Below are 16188 nucleotides of genomic sequence, written 5' to 3'. Positions count from 1 at the left end.
TGCAATTTTACCTTAACTCCAGAATGTTGTTAGAATTTCAAAAAGCAAATTTTATTTTATTCTTACAGATTTATTTTCTTGAGCTGGTTCCCTTCTCTAAATTACCCATATTTAACATACCACAGGTTTTAGAGGGAAAATAAATCACACATTAGGTAGAGGCAAAGAGAAGCAGTGTCTCTCTATAGATGTGAGTTAAAATTTCGTTTAGTAAGACACAGAAACTCAGAGCTGTGAATCCTTTTGCAGAAATGCTGCATCTACTTTGTTCTGCATTTGTAGCACATGTCAAAATGTAGTTTCATATGAAGAGAAAATGTTTTGAAGCCCTTGGTCTTCTTGTTGGCCATCTTTTTTTTTTTCCATCCCAAGCAATTATTTTGCAAACCATGAAAGCCAGGGCATGATTGCATTTGGGTTGTATTTTTTCTTAAATGCTCATTAATGACAGAACAAAGTATAAGTCTTAACTACAACACATGATATTGATAAATGAGAGCAGAGATATATTTCCATCTGCTTGACACATTTTAAGAACACTTTTTGTCCCCCCAAAATTATGTTACTATTCATCACTGTGGATTTTATCCTTTGGTTTTTTAAATTGTGTTTTCTTACAAAGCTGCTTTTATTTGTACAATATTTATAATATTTCAAATAACTTAGGCACAATGCTGTGTAAATCAGTAAGCTACAGAGGCAGCAGCGGTGACTGGGTAAGTCCAGGGGAGAAAATTGGATCGAGCCACACAGGGGGGCCCAAACTCAGGGACACCCACCAGGACAAAAAAGCATCACAGCCAACCAGAAGCAGAGCTTGAGTAAGCCTGAGCAAACAGGATCATGGCATGTCAGAGAGGGTGTGGCATGTCAGGAAGGGCGCAGCACAGCTGTTTGCAGGGCAATTTGCCTAGGTGGGGCAAGCAAGAAGGGCTCCTCTCTGACTGTCCAGGAGGAACCAATAGATAAACAGACCCAGTATCTGCTGCAGAAGAGCACAAAAAGGTCCTTTCAGTCCCTGTTTCATTAGTACTTTGGTGTAAGCCTTCTCAGTCTGTATAACTAAGTTCCCTGTCTTGTTGAGCAGTGGGTCCACATTTTCCCTACTCTTGCTTTTGTCACCTGAGTAATGATAAAAGCTTTTGTTCTTGCCTCTGCAATTGCAGAAGCAGGTCATGCAAGTCTATCACCTATATTAGGGATAATTAACTCAAACTACCAAACTGATACAGGTACACATCCCAAGGTTCCTATATTGCCTTGCTTAGAACTTACTCTCAAGTATGTCTACATCTTTTTGCATTGCATGCTGTCTTTTCCTTAACACACTACACCTTATAGAGTTCCGTGAATAACTCAGAACTGTCTTTTTAAAACATTTCTTACTGTCATTTTGTATTAGCATAACAAGGAAGAGTTTTCAGCCTTGTTTGACAGAACAGGAAGAGAGGATGAGAAGCAGCTTACACAGATCATGAAAAGGTGAAAGAGCAACTAATTCTGGAAACCATTTCCTGGCACATGGATAATATGAGCTATCTGCATGGCTTCATCAAAGAGAAGCATGCTTGAGCAACTAGATAAACTTCTATAATGAGGTGACTGGCTGGGTAGAAAAGAGAAGAGCAGTAGACACTGCTTGTCTGGAGTTCAGTAAGGCCTTTTAAACTCCTGCAAGATCTTCATAGACAAGCTGTTGATGTATGGGATGGATGAACAGACAGTGAGGTGAATTGAAATTTAGTTAAACAACTGAGCTCATCATCTGCATCATGGGGCAGAGTGTACCCTCAGCAAGTTTACAGATTCTTTTCAAAACTACAGATCTTATCAGGAGATATTGGATTGGCTGTAAAAAAACCCACCCATTAAAAGCAAGAAGTATTTGCTAAAATATTGCTTTAACAATTGAAAAAAACCCCACCAAAACAAAATGAAACATCAAGCAGCACTATGACAACTCATCCTTTTCTTTCCCTTTCCATTAATGACATAATTCCTTTTCTAAAAGCAGAGTTTGTCAACTCTTCCTCTTACCCAGTGACACTGCAGCAGACACCCTTCAGGGGAGACAGTTTAGGAGAGTTGTTTGGATGAATCTTCATCAAGAACTTAACCTTGGCACCCAGTTCAAGTGAGAAGCCTGTCTTGAAAGGAAGTTACTTCTCACAGATGCTCTGCCTCTGGGAATTTGCAAGTGAAAGAGGAACATGGCCAGGTCAGGCTTTCATTTTATATGTTTTGCCAAGTGTCACCCAGCAGAACATATATCCTGGCTCAGACAGAACTTGAACAGCCACAAGCCAAATTCCACACAGTGAAGTTTGGAAGAGAGCAGAGCATGTTCGGTATTTTGTGGTGGGTGTGGGGGTTTTTTTGTTTTGTTTTGTTTTTGTTTTTGTTTTTTTTTAACAAAGGAAAGAAAGGAGCAAAAATGGTAAGAATTTAAGCATGCTCAGAAATATAGGTGGGATCAGACATGACAGCATCACATCCCCACATCTATGCCCAATGCTACTTAAAAAAAAAAAAAAATAGAACGCATGTTTAGATTTATATACCGTAAGCATGAAAAAAAAAAGTATTGCAAAATACGTGACATTTTAAAATTCCCCTAAAGAATTGCCAAAAATATCATTGGAACCCTACTCTGAGAGAATTTGTTTGTACGTATGGCATTTAGGCCTACATTATATGAAAGACTTCCAAAGTGTAAGATTATGAATGGACTGTACTGTTGTGGTTACTCTGATCTGTAAAATTCAGTGGAGTGCCAGAAACTGCCAGCTGGAAAGAAGACAGGGAAATATCAACAGGCTGCATTCAGAAGGAATCCTGATGTGTTGATGTAATAGTCAGATAATGAAATGATTTGCCTGCCTTAAAATTCCTTTTACAAAGAAGTCATTTAGCCTTTGAAGTGAAAGACTTTGGAGATCATATAAACATATCTTAGGTTGAAAACAGTCTCTTTAGGAGCTTTATATCTGGCTTTGTAAACATTAATTCTAATAAATTAGTAGCTAAGGTTAATGGAGGACAGAGAGGTGATTCAAAAGAGCCAGAATGGTTTAATCAAGGGAAATTCCTGCTTTGCTAATGTGTGGTCTTCTATGCTAGAATGATTACATCAGTGGACAAAGGAATATGGATGTCATCTTTCTGGGCTTCTGTAAAGCCTTTGACATGATCCCTCACAACACCCTTCTCCAAGAGTTGGAGAGAGATGGATTTCATGGATGGTCTGTTAGATGGATAAGAAATTGGTTGGATGGTCACATCCAGAGGGTAGTGGCCAATGGCTCAATGTTTATATGAAAATCTCTGACCAGGGGTGTCCCTCAGGGGTCCACATTGGGTCTAGTAATATTTAATATCTTCGTCAGTGACATAGGCAGTGGAATTAAGTGCACCCTCATCACATTTAGAGGTGATAACAATCTCAGTGGTGTGGATGACACACCTGAAGCACAGGATCACATCAAGAGGGACCTGGACAACAAGCTTGATAAGTGGTCCTCTGTGAGCCTCGTGAGGTACAACAAGGACAAGTGAAAGGGGCTGCACTTGGGTCAGGGCAATCCCTGATATCAATACAGGCTGAACAGACCCAGGACAGCCCTGATGACAAGGACTTGGGCGAGCTGGTAGGTGAGAGGCTGGACACGACCCAGAAATTTGCACTTACAACCCAGAAATTTGCACTTACAGCCCAGAAAGCCAAAAGTGTCCTGGGCTACATCCAGAGCAGAGTGGCCAACAGGGCGACAGAGGGGATTCTGCCCCTTGACCCCAGTCTCGTGACACACCACCTGGAGTACTGCATCCAGCTCGAGCACAAGGAAGATGTGGACCTGTTGGAGTGGTTCCAGAGAGGGCCACAAAAGTTATCCAAGGGGTGGAGCACCTCTGCTATGAGGAAAGGCTGAGACACTTGGATTTATTCAGCCTGGACAATAGTAAGCTGCAGAGTGATCTTACTGTGGTCTTTCAGTACATGTTTCAGTACATAGACACGTTAGTTAAAAGAAAAATCGGGACAAAACTTTTATAGGATATTTTCTATTAAATACCTTATTGTCTTGGAATTTAAAATAAATTATACTTTTCAGTCAGTTCTGGGAAAAATCAGATTTTTCTGTCTAGACAATGACAAGAATATTGTCATCACAATATTAGTGTAACAGTAACTGAAAAGTTCACAGACGTTGTAGGAAGCACCCAGCAAGAATGGACAGTTTTCAAAAGGCACTAAAGAGATCTACCCCATAAACAGTTACTTTATACTAACCCCCCATAAATTAAAGTGTACTATCTCAAAATCTCCATATTTTGTTTAAACATTGATGTTTCACTCATAATTCTTAGAAAAATGTACCTTTCTCTTTATATTCTTCATCACTGCACTGAAGCAACTGTGTTAAATACAGCAACAGAATTAACAGACTGTTAACAGACAGTGGAAACCACAATTTCCAGCATGTCATAAAATTTGACAAAGGCCTTCATTATTGCTCCTTTACTCATCAACTAAGTTTGCACTCATCTGAAAAATGAATGTTACATGCCACATTTTTTTCATTGCACGATACTGTTACACAACTCCATTGTTTCTGGATTTTTTCAGGATTATCTTTAGATTAATCCTAAAACATACTGGCAATAAACTTGTGATCGTTCTACAACTGAAAAAATCAAGACATTTAAGTATCTAGGTTTGTGTTTGTTTTCATAAAATCTAGAGAAGAAGACTGTCTTCTGGAAGAAATTTTTATACATTTGGTCACAGTGCAAGAATAATCTTGGGTAGCATCACAACTTTGGGGGGGGGGGGTGGGGTGTGGAAATCCACCAGAAACACCTATATATGTAAGGTGCAATGGTGTTGTTACCAAATCTGTGCAGAAGACAGTGCTGCATACGCTAATAAGCTGATATACTATACCTATGGATATATATGTGTGTGTGTATATATATATAAATATATATATGTATGCAGAGATTGCTGCAGACCTCTATCTTTGTCTTTCTTATATATCTACCTGTATATAAAATTGCATGGATGTATGGATATATGTGTATTTATGCAAACACTAACATATGTTGTAAGGTGTTGTTCTGCAAATGGGAAGAAACACATCCCTATGACATTATTACTGCTTCAGAAATCATGCTGCACTGACAGTTTAATTACTAAGGGTGGGCACTAGAAAGTAAGTCCCTTGGGCTGTCTGGCGACCTTATGCCACTGAAAAAGCAAAACAGATGCTTAAAGCATAATACAGCAGCTAACAGGAGGGGGGGGGGGGGGGGGGGAAATAAACATATCAGAAAAAAAACATAGAAAAGATGGCTGGAGAACAGCATGATCTCCAGAAGAAATTGTTGCATTTTCAATATGTCTGCGAGTGGGATGGCATTAGTGTCCTTCAGCATGAACAGAAATGATTAATCCTTGCTTCCTAGATCATGTTAATAGCCCTGATAAGAACAGAAGCTTGTTTTTCTTAGTGCAAGGATACAGGCTATTGCCAGAAGATTTTTGCACACTTATTTCAGTTGAAAAAGCTAAATTTCTAAATTTAATGTTGTCAGTGACTGCAGATAGTTTGACTTAGTACTCTGGGAAAAAAATACAACAATTCACTGAATCAAATACTTCTTCATTTTAATTTAATTAAAACTACTGTTGTCGCATTGTAGGAATGAATTAATTTTATTTTTTATTTCAGAACACTAGGTATTTTTATGAAAGAGTTTTTTTGCACTAGCTTTTCTCTCATTTGAAATTCTGTTACAATTTAGTAAGTACTATTAATCAATGCTTATGTACAACAACAAAAGGTGATAAAATTGGAAAAAAACTGTTTCCTTTTTTTTCATATTCTCACAAACAAGAACACAAACATAGTTTTTTACATTCTAAGGAATAACTGAATTTACATACTTCTGTATGTAAAATAAAGAAAAAGGTTAAATTTTTCTTCTCAATCGTGCAAGTTATACTGTTCACTGACAATTTTTTCCTTTTTAAGCCCATGAGCATACAGTTTTATATATTAGTAGAAATATAACAAAAATAACCCACTCCCCTCTTATACAGAGCTAGTTGACATGACCAAGGAGTTGTTCTACTGCACAAGCAGGTTGCTCATAGAAATGTATCATGAAAAATATCAGAAGAATGAAAACTTCTGTAGATTTCAATCTAAATTCTAAATATATATACAAGATGAACTTATGGACTGGCAAAATATATGTCTCTTTTTTTCACTGATCTGCAATCTTGTTTATTTTGGAAGAACTTTCAGCTACAGCTAAATTACAAATTCAAGTTACAACTTATACCTGCTCTTGTTAAAAAAGAAACCTGCTTATGAAATGTGAGGGAAAAAAAAGTTTCCTACCTTCCCATTCCTTATTTTATTCAGCTTAGCTTGCAATTCCATTTAGTAGCAATAAGAATATAACTGAAAATGAGCTTTATAGCAATCCAAGTGCTTAAGCCTGATCCAGACTTTCCTGCACTTTCCTTTTTTTTTGGAGAAAAATGCCAATTTTTTGAGAAATGTCTGTTTCCTGGAATAGAAGACATCTGTCACCTGTAATCATGCCAAAGTACCTTAATAGCTATCTTGCTCGAATTACTCATTCCCAACATGACATGAAAATCTGATTGTTAACTGTGTGTAGAGCACTGTGGTTTTGTCAGGCCAGCCATATCTGACATGCAGGCTGTTCTCATCACTGCTCACATGCTCATGAGCCACTGAATGAAATCTCTTTACCTGTGGGGAATTCTCCCTTATTGCACTATGCTCATGACACAAAACAGAAAGAAAAACCTGTGTGTTTAGCTTTCAGTACCATTCGACTGATTTTAATTCATTTTAACTTCCAAATGATACAAATGATCCAGGTTTACAGCACTTTAAAGCAGTAATCAAAGTATACTTCTTACATTATGTAGTGTTAATTTACTTACAGGGAATTTACTTTCCTGTTTTGTATTATAGTGGGTATAGGAATATTGTCTAAGTCTATATCCACATAAAACACACTGAAAAATAGACAAAGAAACAAACAAAGGCAGCATAAACTGCAAAATCTGCATATGAAAAAAAATCATAATTTCTAAGAGAACAAGTGTACCTTTGTGGCTTTTGAACACTTCAGAAAGAAATGTTAAAAAGGGAAATCATTACTTCTTACTTTTTGGACAGGAAAAAAAGAAGTCTATCTTTGAGGCTAATAGTTATTTAATAATACTTCCTGCCATAACAGAATCTAAAGATATAGTACAAAATAGCAAAATACTATTAAAGTGTTGTAATATACACAAACCTTCTGGATTTTAATCCATAACAAGAATGTGCCATGTACATGGGGTTTATTCAGAAATTCCTACAAGGAAATACTGTACCCCTTGATTCAGTTAACTTACCACCACCACCACCCTGAGGTTATCAATACCATTGGGCACTTTGCATTGAGTGCCTGTCACTAGATTTCCTTTCCCAAAGAACTTGATTAATTTAATCTGTGATTAGGAACCAAATAAATGATGCGTGCCTTGTTAGTCCATCTAAGTCATTGGGGGAAAAAAAAGGTTCAGTGAGGTCCTTTGACCCAAGTGATCAGGCACTAAGGTGTGCTTACACATCTAGAATGTGTAAAATATTTAAGAATTTTCTCAAAAAAGCATAGCTCTGTTCTGCTGAATGTTTGTGTTTCTATATCAGAGATAGAGGCAGATGTTACACCTTTTCATTCATGCAAGCTGTTCACACAGGTTTTCTAGTGAAATTTAGTGATCATATCCTTGCCATTTATTTCATGCTTACCCAGAATAGGAGGAATAAATTCTAAATCGAAGTAAGCCCAGTAATATGATTGCAAGGGAGCTGCTTATGTGGAGGAGCTTAGTTTTAGCTGCAGGGGAAAGTTTTCTAGCACTGGTGGTGGGCAAGTTGGAACTGCAAGCTCTATATTGTAGAAGTGTGCCTGCAGAGATCAAAGGTGGCCCCAGCAAGAACCAGCTGAGGATAGTGATTACCATTCCAGGAATGCTCCAGTGGCCATGTATGACCAGATTTTGGATCCCCAAGCCAGAGCAATGCCAAACAAAGTTAGAAAGGCCTGTAACAGGCCACTTGGAGAGCCTGGGGCACCAGATGTACCAGGAGAGGTTGAAGGAGATGAGTTTGTTTAGACTGGAGATCCCACAGGAAGGGATATTACTGTTGACTTCCAGAAATGTTAAAAGATAGATGGAGCCAGACTTTTCTCACTGGTATACACAAAGGGAGCAGAAACAATGCACACGGGAGAAATTCTAATTACCTATAAGGGTAAGAAAAAATTTAATGAGGGTGGTTAGGCCCAGAGTGATTTTAAAAAATTAATTCTTGGAAAAATATTAATGGTTGAGGACTTTCAAGGCCTTGATCTTGATGTAATGCTGAACTTAGTCCTGTATTAGATCTCTAGAGGTCCTTTCCAACTATAAGTTCTATATTTCCTGTAATGCAAACACTGGCATTTTTTATCTTAGGTTTCATTTCTCCATCATTTTTCTTTGAGCTGCCAAGAGTGAGGACACAAATGTCTCTGTTCAATATTGTTTTGTGCAACAAGGCAAGTCTTAGCCTTTGTGATGAATATAATGTGCTATATCTGTTTGCTCCCATTCTATGCTATCATTTCTTAAAAACCTGATGACTGAGGGTCGTGGGAATGCAGGAGAGAACATGAGATTGTGTCTGCCTTTGGCAGTGAATGAGCAAGCTTAGCAGTTTCCAGATTTTATGGAAAGGTAGGAAGACCTGGAAACAAGTATATTAAAGAACAGACTGCTTACAGCATGACCAGTGTTTATGGTAGCAGAGTCTATAGGAATTAGGGGAGTTACTAAGTTGACAAAAACTCTATGTGAATACAACTCCTAATATGGAAGGACACAGTGTACATGGAGATGATTTACTTATAAATTTATTTTGTTTCTATTCTGTCTTATCTGATCACTTTGAGTGGCCCTTGTTTCAAAACATATTCATTATTCTAGTTAGCTTTCTGATAAAACATGGCTTTTTCAGTTCAGAAAAATCTTTTAAGTTTTCTTTGGGGAGATCAATTTAAGGAGAATATTCAGGGAGGCCTATAATAAAACATCTTGTGCCTTTTCTTAATGCTTGGCATTACTTAAAAAAATAAGCCAAAAGTAATCACACAGCTATCAAGAAGACAATAGAAGGACTTTTATGTCAGGTATTATAGAACTTTGAAAACCCTTTTTCCTAATCTGTTCTCCAAATAGATTTCCCAAAACTTATTCTAACATAGAATGGAAAAGGTACCTGGAAAAATAACTCTAGAAAAGGAAACTGATTATTATTAGCCACGCAGCTGGCAAAACACCTAAAGTATTTGTCCATATAGGACATGAAACTGGAATACAACTATCAACTAATCCCCGATTCTGTCTTCTACTGATCTAGGTTATTCATTCCAAAGGGGTAAAGATTAATTTCCAACCAGTTTTCTTCACAGGACTAAACTGCATTAACTAAATCTAAAGCTTAAATAAAATTAATCCTAATTTTTCAATATGAAGATTTCCAGTTTTGTGCTATACTATTGTATACGCATTAAGCAAACACAGACTTTAACTTTTTACTTCAAACATGGCAAGCAATGGGCTATAAAATTTTTGACACAATGAATTAAAGAAATGCATCCCCCTTACTTTTTCAAACAAGTTCATATTGTTTTAGCCAAAGATTTTTTTTTTTTTTTTTTAAGAAAGGAAAGAAAAGGTTTAAATAAAGCATATTAGTTAATAATCTCTTAGCAGCTAAAATGATGGTATGAAATAGCTGTTACATGGGACTATGACAATAAGTTGTATTTTTTCAAGATTTTCAAATTAGAATTGAAATACTAGTGTCTTTTTCTTTTGTTTTTCTTCATATACTGTTGGCTAGTGAAGTCCTTTGAAATAACTTTAAAAGTAAGAAAAAACACTAGAAGAAGATCTTGAATCCAAGACAGTATTTTTTCAGTGAGGTCCACTGAAAGTAAAGCATTGACATACTGTCTAATTAACGTGATCATTCTGCTTTTGTATTTTAAGGTTGTTTCTTCTTGGCAGCATGAGGACAAATACACAATCTGACTTTATTTAACTTTAAAAAACTACACCGAATATATGGCTGACCTACATACTATTGCAGACTTCGACACTGGACAAGCTCATGAATAAAACCCCAAGACTCTTAGTAAACACATGCAGCCTGAACTGAAGATTTCTCTCCTTTACTTTTTTTGCAACGTAGAAATTTATACTAAATTTGCAATAACATAAAACGCGTTTGACCAACTTGTGATAAAAGTTTAACTCTCAATTTCTACTTGGAATTCAAATACAAAGTAATAATAATAATAATAAATCTGCCTATAATTTGCTTCATTGGGAAAATTTCTAACCCTGGTCCTTTTGTATCTTTTAAAACTGGAATCCATACTGTCTTTCAGTTTTGCAAGCAGCCATCTGTTCCACTGTTTCTAATCGCTCAGCTGCATGTAACAGTACTACAGTCTAATTTCATGTCAATTCTTTTACAAATAAAGTGCAAGTTACTAATGAAATATGGTTCTCTAACACAAAGCCAGACATTTAATTTACATTGAACCATTTTCTCAGCTACAAAATTGTTTATACTATGCAATAATATATCTCACCATGGTAAATATTTACAGTTTTTGAGTAAATGTTACAAAGGAGTTTGCCAAATCAAGTAGATCTATAAATTCAAAAATAATTCAAACAGTTTTCAGCTTACAAAGCACATCTATAAATATATGTATGTGTGTGCATGTGTGTTTTACCTTGTTTTTTTCCACCACTTTAATGCCACCTTTATCCATTAAACTACTGTGTAAACACTGTCACAATAATTGTTAGTTCATCACTATTTTGAGCAATTATTTGTCCTCTAGAATTCTACCTACCTCTTTGTCCTCTTCTGAATTCTACCTCAGTTAACCATTTTAGGGTTTTTTTTATTTATTTTTATTAAAAAAAAAAAAAAAAAAAAAAAAAAAAAAAAGAGAGAGAGAGAGAAAACAAACCAAAATGGAAATGTGTTAGTATAAGGGAGTTAATTTGTTAGGGTTTTAAAGAAAACTTTTCCTTGGCTTTTTCTGAACTTAAGAATTTTTGAACTTACATTTGTAATATGAATATTACACTAGGGTGTTTTGCTTGTGTGTGTGAATGAATATAAATTGCTTAAGACTGAAAAAATATACAAACTTACTATTCCACTTTTTTCTTCTCAATTCTCCTGTGTGCTTCACGGATCAGCCCCAAGCATGAACCCAGTAAAGATGTGAGGTGAATGAAATTTGTATCTGGTAGGAGATGGGAACTAGCACCCGCAGAAAAGTACTTTTTTCCACATGGAAGAGACTTCAGAAGCAAATAGTTGTTGAATAGCACTTTGAATTCTAGATTTCCTTCTACCATTTAGTAGTAAGTGTTTTCTCTTGATCTAGGTCCTTTCTGATTGGGGAAAAGCCTTTCAGTTAGCTTTAGGTTATTTCTGTTTGCCTCATTTTGGTTGTGGCTTTGTTCCTTTTCTGTATCTTAACTCCTTTTGATATTTCTGACTGACTTTTATATTTTTGTCAGCTTTGTATGTAATACTTTGATTTCTAATCCAAATTTAAGCATATAGAATCCCTTATGCTGTCATTATTGCAGACAGCTAAAATCACATTAGATAAATGTAATTTCTTGAGTCAGATCCAGTTCTGATTAATCAGTTTTCCCAGCTTTCCATGTATTCTTGCAAATCTACCTCTAATCTACTCTGTTGCTGTTTCCTACTTTTTTGTTTTTAATCTCATTCAAATTTTTACATCTTCCAAACTTAAATGAATATTTTCTTATTGCTCATCTCTAGCTCTCTCCCTTCATTCTGCAAATACCAGTTATTTTTCTGTCAATTTGATTTTTCATATAGGCTTTCTGTTTCTTTGACTGTAATAACTCTTCTCATCTCTATACTTGATTGATGTTTTCCTGTTCCCGAGCTTTCTGGAAGTCTTTTGTCCTAGACAAAAGTTTCTGAATTTGCCTCTCAACCTAAACGTTTATTTATTATCACAAATCTCTGCTCCTACTGTTTTCTCTTCATCTCTTCTATTATACAGGATCCTCAGATGTCTGGAAGATCAACTGACAATTTCATTAGAGTGTCTTTAACTGTGTAGTTATTGACAGCAGCTTCACGTGTCAAGTTTAAGCTTTACTTCCCATTAACTGTTCCTTTGCTTGCAAGTTATGTTTCAGCCATATGAAAAAGACATTTAAAAAATTCTATGCAGGAATTTTATGTTCTTTAAGTAGATATACCTTTAACAGCTTTTTGCTGTTGCTGGTGTTGTAGCTTTGACACCATTATGTTTGTTGGAAAGGACAATGTTTTTAATACTTGTGAAGTAGTTGTACTATTATGAAGTCTGCTTTAACCATTTAATTCTAATATACACCACATTACACATCAGTTAGTTCAACATCAGTTAGAACAACATCAGTTGTTCCACAATTAACTAGTGATATATTGCTTGTGTTTCAAGGGAGTATAGGAAAGGTAAACTAAGAATTGAGTTTAAATTCAAAGCAATACAGAAGAAACTGTTTTTTTCCCCTGAAATAACATTAACTTTTATTGCCAGTTTTAAAAGTTTGTAAATTAATTGCATTCCTCATAAGCCCATGTATATATTTTAAATGCAAATTAATTATTCACAGGTGATCAGAGGAACTTTCTGCAGGTCTAGAATTTCCTCTATTAAAATGTATGCAAACTACAGTTGTGAAAGGAAAACTTCACTATTCATGCATCTTATCATGTTCTTTATCTATTATATCTACTTGAGAAAGAGATACTTAAGATACTGCAGACAGCTCATTTAATGGCTGTGGTCAGAAGAGTGAAGAGTGATTTAAAGTTGAAATGGGAAAAGTGAAAAAGCAATCTCTAAAGCCAAAATAATATTCACAACTTGCCAAAAGGTTTAGGAAAAAAAATAAAAAAAAAGTAGTGGACCAATTAAGGGATCCACAAATGGGAATAGAGAATATTTTCTTGTACAAAAGGCAAAAAAAAAAAAAAAATTGCTTTTCTGAATAAAGAGAGAAAATATGTGACAAAAAAATAGTATGACAAACATATACTATTCAATGGAATAGAAGAAATAAGTAGGGATTACTGTTCCCTGTATTTCAAATTTGAAGCATTTAAAAGCCAATGATGGTTAAAAAAAAAAAAAAAAAAAGTATTTACTGTCAGTAAACTGCTTAAAGCTTGAAGTTCCCTGACAGAAATGTACTTCATTAAGAAAAAGGGATTCTGTAGGAATAAATTGATTTTAGCTAAATGTGAACAGAAATAAGGAGTGAAATGGAAATTCCAGTAAATGGCGATGTAGAAAACAAACCCATTTACTAAGCTGTAGGAAGAATGCCTTGATCACATGCCTAGAGAAGAGGAGACTGAGGGGAGATCTCATTGCCGTCTACAACTTCCACTTGAAGGGAAGGGGAGGGACTGACACTGATCTCTTTTCAGTGGTGATAATGATCCTCTCAGTGAAGGAACCTGAGGCCATATCATAAAGCTGTGTTGTGGGAATTTTAGGCTGGATATTAGGAAAAGGTTCTAAGAAGGTTAGGCACATGGTTAGGCACTGGAATGGGCTTTCCAGGGAAGTGGAAATGAGCACAAAATCTGTCAGTCAGTGAAGTATTTGGACAATGGTCTTGGGCATGTGGTGTTACTCTTTGGGCTGTCCTAAGCAGGACCAGCAGTTGGACTGTGATGATCCTTCTGGGTCCCTTCCAGCTCTGGATATTCTATATGTTGACGTTAGACACCACGTTCAGCTAATCAATTTAAAGTGTTTACCTTAAGTTTGCAACTCTGGGTTATATGTGACTATTTTGACTCTACTGTCAGCACTGGAAGTATGGTCAGTTGCTCACATTTAGATTGTTGGCATTTTAGGTGTTTAAATACAGGTGTATAATTCAAGAGTTGATTCCCACTGCCTTTGATTTAGCTTTGTCATTCCCTTAACTACCAACCAGATCACTTGAGCATTACTTGGGAGATTTGTCTAGTGGGTCCTGAGAAACATCCACAAACTACTGAGAAGTCAGTTTATGAGAACCCAAACACCTAAGAGTTCCTAGGAATCTCAGATGCCAGGTTCTCCAGTTCTTTAACAGCCTCCTGATCAAAAGCTCTTTTGATTCTCCAGATGAAGGATTTCTAGGATTTCTCAAATGAAATATTAGGTTCCTAGTCCTACTTGTTACAGAAGCCTTATGAAGACAAGCCTCTTAACATGGTGTGTAAACATTAAAGAAAAAATAATTTAGAAAGTTTTTCATCTGACATGTTCAAGAATTGTTTTCTTTTGTTTTGATTGTCATTCTTTTTGTGTGACTGAGGATAAATTGTCCACCATTTTAGAACTTAAGCTTCTCAATAGCTTCATTGTTCAGAGGATTCACCACCATGAATTTTTTGATGTCTTAAATTAAAATGAAAATATAAATGTAATAATATGGTCTTAAGCTGTACACGAGTGAATATTTACAGCATCCTGTGTTCTGATATGAGGTAAGAGCTTCTAAAGCTATAATTGATCTACTGTTTGTTACATAGGTTAATTTTGTGAGCTCTTTTAGTACATAAGACATGCAAAAACAATATCTTCATAGTCCCAATTTGATGTTTATTGCATAATATTAGATTTGGTATACTTAAATTATCTGATATAAATTTAGTCCCTCAGAAGCCAATGCATTGAAGCTGAAACAGTAATAATAAAGCAGTCTTTAGACTTTTTATTTAGACCAAATAACTTTTCATGTATTAAATCTGAAAAAAAGTCAAAAAATTACTATGAAAATTGAATCTTATCAAATACATTGGAAAATTGTTAATTTCATCTAGAATATCCAAAAGTAACTAGGAATTTGATATTCCTGTTAAGCACTTTTAGGGGAAACCTTAAGTCTAATGAAAAGAGCCCCTGCCAAATACCAGTCTTGGTAACAAACAAGATGTCTGTGTGCTGAATATCCAATATAAATATCTTATATAAACTCCTGTGTAGAATTTATTAACACCACAATGATGAATTACATCAGTGTCAGCATATTTCACCACATTTTATTCTAGTGTATTGAGTTCATTCACTCATCATTGTTTGATAAGAATACAGAGAAACAATATTTCTCAGGGGAGACTTTCAGCCAATTCAGTAGCATTCAATAGCTATACAATAATATTGATGACAGAAAAAGAAAAGCTATAGTTCTTTTTTATTACTCTGTAATAAAGGAAACATACTTTCAGCACAAAAATCCTTGAAGCTGATCCAAGATCTAATCTAGTTCTACCATAATTATGTTGATTTCAGAGATCTCAGTGTATAAATGCCCATGAAACGCTGCTATCATTCATTGTCTCCTCATTCAAGTTTCCAGACAAAGGTATTTTTACAATATGGCAAAACATCTGTTTTGCCCTGATTAAACAAGGTACTCAGGGAAAAAAAAAAAAATAAAACAACAAAAAAACCAAACCAAAGCAAAAAAAATATTGCTGCAAGAAGATTCTCTGAACATACCAGCTTTCTGGTATGTAAAAACACAACTAGATGTAAACAATAAAGTATGGAATTCCAATTTCTCTAAAGTTATTGATCATTAAGCACTTTGACAACGTATGAAGTTTAACTTTTTTTTTCTCTTATTCTAAATGCATATTTTCCATTTTCACTTCTTCAATATTGTCCTACCAAAATCAATAAACAACTGAATTGAGCCATGCAAAATTAGTCCATCCTTTCCCCTCTCTAGGATGTTTTCTAGGTTAACACTCTTCATTTGCCCAGGCACTGAAATGTGTCAAACAGCATTGCAGACATTTATTAATATTTCCATATTAGACTGGAGATGATAAATGGAAAATCTGTATATACTGGGAAACTTTGGCTTGTCCTTAACAAGGTGTCTCTGATTTATCAAAAAAGAATTGTCACAGCTGTCACAGATCAGAAATCTACTACATTTCTTTGAAATAAGTTAGTAAATCTTGCAATCTCAAC

The sequence above is a fragment of the Hirundo rustica genome, chromosome 2 (assembly GCF_015227805.2).
Source record: "Hirundo rustica isolate bHirRus1 chromosome 2, bHirRus1.pri.v3, whole genome shotgun sequence".
NCBI lineage: Eukaryota > Metazoa > Chordata > Aves > Passeriformes > Hirundinidae > Hirundo > Hirundo rustica.
This window is presented reverse-complemented; position numbering follows the sequence as displayed.